This window comes from Apodemus sylvaticus, chromosome 10, assembly GCF_947179515.1.
Source record: "Apodemus sylvaticus chromosome 10, mApoSyl1.1, whole genome shotgun sequence".
Lineage (NCBI taxonomy): Eukaryota > Metazoa > Chordata > Mammalia > Rodentia > Muridae > Apodemus > Apodemus sylvaticus.
Window position 1 is genome coordinate 52551858 of NC_067481.1, and position 6289 is coordinate 52558146.

The following is a 6289-nucleotide window of genomic DNA, read 5'->3' on the forward strand; positions in this document are numbered from 1 at the left end:
CAGCAGCGATGATGTGAGAACAACAGTCCCAGTGTCAAATATCAGAACAAGAGAGAGCCACTATATCAGACTGTCTTAGCCTTAGTACTCTCCACAGTATATATTTAGTCTAGTATTGTCCAGCACTTAGAAAACCCTGGAGAAATACTGGTTGGTATGGCTGGTTACACCGATGGATGATCGAACAGATGAATGTTTGATGGTGTGGATGGATCAGTGGATTACATGTATGGACACACGGGTATATTATATTAATGATTAGATAAATGGCATGGGTTGATCACTATCAGTGGATCATGAACGGATTGATGGGCAAGTGGGCAGATGCAGTGAGTGAATATACGTTATGTGCTACATCCATATGTGTCCCCATCATGTGGCTGACAGAGATCCTTGCATGACATGTCTAGTGCTCAGCACTGGAAACAGACAATGTCTTTATCCTGGATGAATCTGCTCCCTGGAGACACTGGCCACAAAGTGGGGAATGCTAGCCTTGGTCTATGTGCAGGGCTGGTGGTGGTGGGGGAGCCCAGCGCAAAGTTAAGATCCTGCCTAGTACATCCCCAAGACCTTGGTATCTAAAGAGGATTTTGAAGACAAAGTCATGTAAAGAGAAGGCCACTCCAAGTGGAGGGAACAAGATTTATAAAATCAAGGTTGTACAAAGGAACCCTTGGTGAGGGCTTCTTGCCGGTGGCAACAATAGAGCTTTATAGCAGGGGTAGCAGGGGATGAAGCAGAGTGGAGTGATGAGGCCAAGTGATGAGAGCTTTAATACCAGGAAGACAGGCTGTCAGCGCAGGGAAAAGCAGTGCTCAGACATGCACTGAGAAAGCTCAGTCAATACTCTGGGTGAGATGGTCAGATGCTGGGAGACATGGAGCATGGATATAGAGTCAGATGCTCTTATGGATCATAAAATTACACAGGTGCTCAGAATGGCATACCCTGCAGACCGTTTCCAACCTCTGGTTGTATATATGGTGTGCCTGAGGCCCTGAGATGGGTAGCAAGAGGCTCGAGGCTGAGCAGAAACCAGCCGAGCAGCAGGAAGTGCAGAATCTCAGTGCGTCTGGGAGGTTGGTATAAAATGATGCTCATAAGAAACTTTTCTCCCTTGAGGACAATGAAGCACAAAAGGAGGGGGCGAGTGCTTGACAGCAGCTCTGATTAAAGTCAAACACGATGTTCTCAACAATCCAGGCTGCTGGGGCCTCAGAGAAGCGAGTGAGACAGAGCACAGTTAACTCCGGGGCCGGAAGGGGAGAGAAGGCGGCTCTCAGGAGACCGAGTCAGAGGCTGCTGGAGACACAGAGGCCTCAAACCCCCTCCTCTAGAGGAGAAACTCCCTTGACAGCTCCATGACTTTTACTGTCCTCCTTTTGGAGAGAGCCATGTGTCCTCTGTACCCTGGGCAGGGTGGCAGATGCTACAGACTTGTCATCAATGCAAGTTGAATTGTGTTTTTCTTTTCAGCACTAGGGATAGAACCCAGGATGTCACATGCGCTAAGCAGGGTCCTTACCCTTGAGCTCTGTCTACCCCTGGGATATGCATACAGACTCAGTTACTCTTCTGAACCATACATTTACACAGATACTCAGAATGGAATTTTCTAGATGTGGCCTCTGATCTACTGTTTGTCTCCTTTTGAGTGACCACTTCCTCCACAGGGGTCTATTCTCTTCTAACTTCTCTCCATGGTCCCACTTACTTTGACTTTAGGCTTCAACAAAAGACTTCAGCGTGGGGATTGGGAGCCTGCCCGTGCTGGCCGTGTGTGTTTCCTAGCACTAGTGTGGCTGTCTTTACAGGGTCCACTGTCTTCCCTGACCTCCCAGGCACACAAGGAGCACAACAGCCCAGGGAAATGTCACCGTGTGGATCCAGTGGTTGAGGAGCTGGTAGCATCTGCCCAAGCTAGCTCGCCTCCCCTGATCTCTGACTCTTTTTCTGCAAAGTGGAATTGATGCCTTTAAGGCTATTGTGTATATAAAAAAGCACATTATACTTGTACAAATACTTCTTCATTTTTTATGTTTTTATTAATATCCTAATTATACAAGTAATTTTCAAGTGTCATCACTGTTAACAACAGTGATTTTTTTTTTTAAAGCAGAACTCAGCCAAGGGTCCCAGAGCCTGCTCAGGGGTGACCACCATTATAGGCACTTAGAGGAATGAAGGGCTTAATTTTTCTCTCTGTTTGTTCTGCACAGTGAGACTGCACCTCCTGTGTTCTTTGCTCAAGGCCTCCCAGATGCCACACCAGACCTCATCTGGTGTGCTCTACTCATATCCCAGATCATTCAGTGTCCACCTGACTACATCTCCATGTAGCCATGTGGCGAGGTACCCCAGATTCTCAGGGGGTGCTGTGTGGGGACGACCATTGAAGTTAGAGGCAACCCAAGCCTTGCCTGGTAAGGTGACCTTGGAGTGACTTTATCCTACCTTAGCATATGAGTTAGAAGTATGCTGCCAGCCCTACCCGTGCTCAAAGAGACAGGACTGCAGAGGTTCAACTCATGGCAGAGGTTCAACTCATGCTTTAGGGTATGTCTTAATTACTTTTCTATTGCCAGGACAAAACATTATGTCTAAGACATATAATAATAGAAAATATTAAATTTGGGACTCCACTGTCCCAGAGGGTTAGAGTCCATTATCATCATAGTGAGGAGCACACAGGCATGGCGCTGGAGCAGTTACGGAGAACTTACACCTTCATTCATAAGCATGAGACAGAGAAATAACTGGAAATAGCATGGGCTTTTGAAAGCTCAAAGCCCTCCCCCAGTGACACACCCCCTCTCATGTGGCTAAGCACTTCCTTCCGTTAAGGCGATAACTTTTCCTGGCTTCTCCAGGGTTTATCTACATGCATAAAGACTTTGTTTTTTAGCCCTCTAAACATTCTATCTGCACATGTAGTTTTTTTTTTGAAAAGGGAAGTAAAAACACTTTATGATAAAATTAAAGATTTACATGTTAAAATTGACAATTTTCATGGAAAATTAAAGAGTAAAGTGGTAGATGTGTAAAACAATACTAAATTGGAATATGGAATAGAAACATTTTATGATAAAATTGAAGATTTACATAAAATTTTAAAAAAACATGTTAGAAGTGAAGATTATCATGGAAAATTTTATATAGATATAATAATGGTAGGCATAAAAGTATTCCCTAAGTTGATTGAAAGTGGAATTATAAATATGTTCTGATAAACTTGAAGATTTATATGGAAAATTTTTCTGATAAAATTGAAGAAATATATAGAAAACATGTTAAAATTAAAGATTATCATGGAAATTATACAGATAAAATGATAGGCATAAAGATAATTCTAAATTGATTGAAGGTGGAATTATAAACATTTTCAGATAAAATTGAAGATTTATATGGAAAATATTTCTGGTAAAATTCAAGAAATATATAGACAAACACATTAAAATGGACTATTTCATGGAAAATTTTACATATAAAATGGTAGATATAAAAACTTTCTAAATTAATCGAAGGTAGAATTAGAAACATTTGTGATAAAATCAAAGATTTACATTGAAAACATTTGTGATAAAAAAAGAGAAAATATATAGAAAGACATATTAAAATCGAAGATTATCATGAAAAATAATGTAGATAAAATGGTAGACATAAAGAAATTACTAAATTAATTAAAAGGGGAATTACAAACATTTTCTGATAAAATTGAAGATTTACATGAGAAATAGTTCCTTAGTCTATGTCTTTTTATTGGGGAGTTGAGTCCATTGCTATTAAGAGATATTAAGGAATAGTGATTGTTGCTTCCTGTTATTTTTGATGTTATTTTTATGTTTGTGTGGTTATCTTCTTTTGGAAGAAGATGACTTTCTTGCTTTTTCTAGGGTGTAGTTTCCCTCCTTGTGTTGGCATTTCCATCAAATATCCTTTGTAGGGCTGGATTTGTGGACAGATATTGTGTAAATTTGGTTTTATCATGGAATATCTTGGTTTCTCCATCTATGATGATTGAGAGTTTTGCTGGGTATAGTAGCCTGGCCTGGCATTTGTGTTCTCTTAGGGTCTGTATGAGGTTTGCTCAGGATCTTCTAGCTTTCATAGTCTCTGGTGAGAAGACTGGTGTGATTCTGATAGGTCTGACTTTATAAGTTACTTGCCATTTTTCCCTTACTGCTTTTATTATTCTTTCTTTGTTTAGTGAATTTGGTGTTTTGATTATTATGTGCCGGGAGGACTTTCTGTTCTGGTCCAGTCTGTTTGGAGTTCTGAAGGCTTCTTGTATGTTCATGGGCATCTCTTTCTCTAGGTTAGGGAAGTTTTCTTCTACAATTTTGTTGAAGATATTTACTGGGCCTTTAAGATGTAACTCCTCGCTCTCTCTCATCTATACCTATAATCCTTAGGTTTGGTCTTCTCATTGTGTCCTAGAGTTCCTGGATGTTTTAGGAACATCCTGTTTAGGATGTCCTAAATAGTTCAGCCTCCATTCTGGCCCACCAACCAAAGATAGGGAGGGAAGAAAGGTTAGGAAATGGTGGAAGTGGACCTGTTTAGAAGTAGTTCTTTGGGGTGATTCCAAACATGAATCAGTACAACAGTCTAGTCCAATCAAGAACATCAGACATGAATCAGTAGCAGTGGCTCAATCCAGAAGGAGCCACGAGGCTCTCCTGGAATACCACAAGAAGGTCTTTGGCACTTTTCTCTCTATGAAGTCACTAAAAGTGAAGATCAGCAAAGATCAGCAAAGATCAGCAAAGACCAGCAAAGCGTTGCAAGATGAACCAATGCAAGAGCATCCCCCACTCTCTGTGGGGTTATATTTATATTAAATATCATACTTGTCCTCTCAAGCATCCACTCCAGCAAAACATCACGTGCCCTTTCAAAGCTTCCAAAAAAACAGCATGTGTCTGTTCTCAGCAAAGCATCCTCTCACAAGACAGATTCCATAAAAAACATCACATGACACAACTGAACCTCCAAAGGAAACAGACATTTTTACTTCACTATGCCAACCCCTTTCTGATAAGCTCTTCGAAGTTATCAAGGGATCTTTGATAGTAAGCATAGTGTAAGATATGAGCTTTGAGCTGTTTCTTCTGCAAAAGTGACAGGATGCTGGCTTGTTGGTGCTTGGCAGGTTGTATGGAAGCTTTGTCCTGATGGGAGAAGTCCCTCAGAGTCTTCTTTTCATCACCTCTCACCCTGTGGCTTTTCCTAAGCGCTCTTGCCAGATCTTTCTGTAGCACATCTGTCCCAGACAGAACACATGAAAGACATTGTCCCTTCGTGCAGGTGTTAGACTCCTGGCACCAATGGAGGGCTTGTTGTCAGTGTGTCCCCATAGCAGACCATCTGGAGGACTCTGGGAACATCTGCATTGCTCCCTTGAATGGCACTGAATATGTAGCTAGCTTTCTTGTAATGGGTTCTTGTCCCTCAGGAAATGATTCTGAATATTTGCTCTAAAGGAGTGTTGCGTAGTAGTCTTCCTATAAGATTAAAACTTTCTGTCTTAGAGGAAAACTTACTAAGGCACAGGATGTTAGAGGGGGAGATGAAGCAACAGGATATTTTATGACAGGATAGTTACAGGGATGTGTAACCACAGGGTGTTCTAGGGGAAAGTTTAACATTCCATCCTAGAGGAGAGTATTTTAAGCTCAGGAGATAAACAACTCAATGGCTTCAGAAAGTCCCTGAAACTGAGCAGATTCACTTAGCCAAGAGCATACACATACACGTACATGTACACTTACGCGTACACGCACACATACACATATACATATACATATACATATGCAGCAAAGACTATTGGGAGACAGTCTCAGGTAAATCAAGCTACCTAGAAGATTCTCAGACAAGCTGAATTGTCTAGAAGAATGAGAGACCAGCTGAACTGTCAGGAAAAGGCTCAGACTGAGCTGAGGATCTGCACAGAGCACTCTCCCTCTCCCACCTGTTGATCATCCTGCAGGCTGCGCAGTGTGCTCCAATGTTCCCAGGTTTCACAAACTGTCGTCTGTGCTGAGATGGCCTTTGATGATGTGTCTGTTTGTGTCATTTCTGCTCCTGCAAGAAACCCCAGTGAAGCTCATTGTTTAACCAAGCTAGACTTTGGTGGTGTCAGTACTTTGGTGTGTTGTTGCTTTCCTGTGTGGGGTGTGTTGGTACCGGGACCTCTGAAATCTGTGACATCACATAGATGGCAACAGTCACCATATTCTCAGAATCCATTGGGCTCACCTTTACCTATGACCAGGTGACCATATGT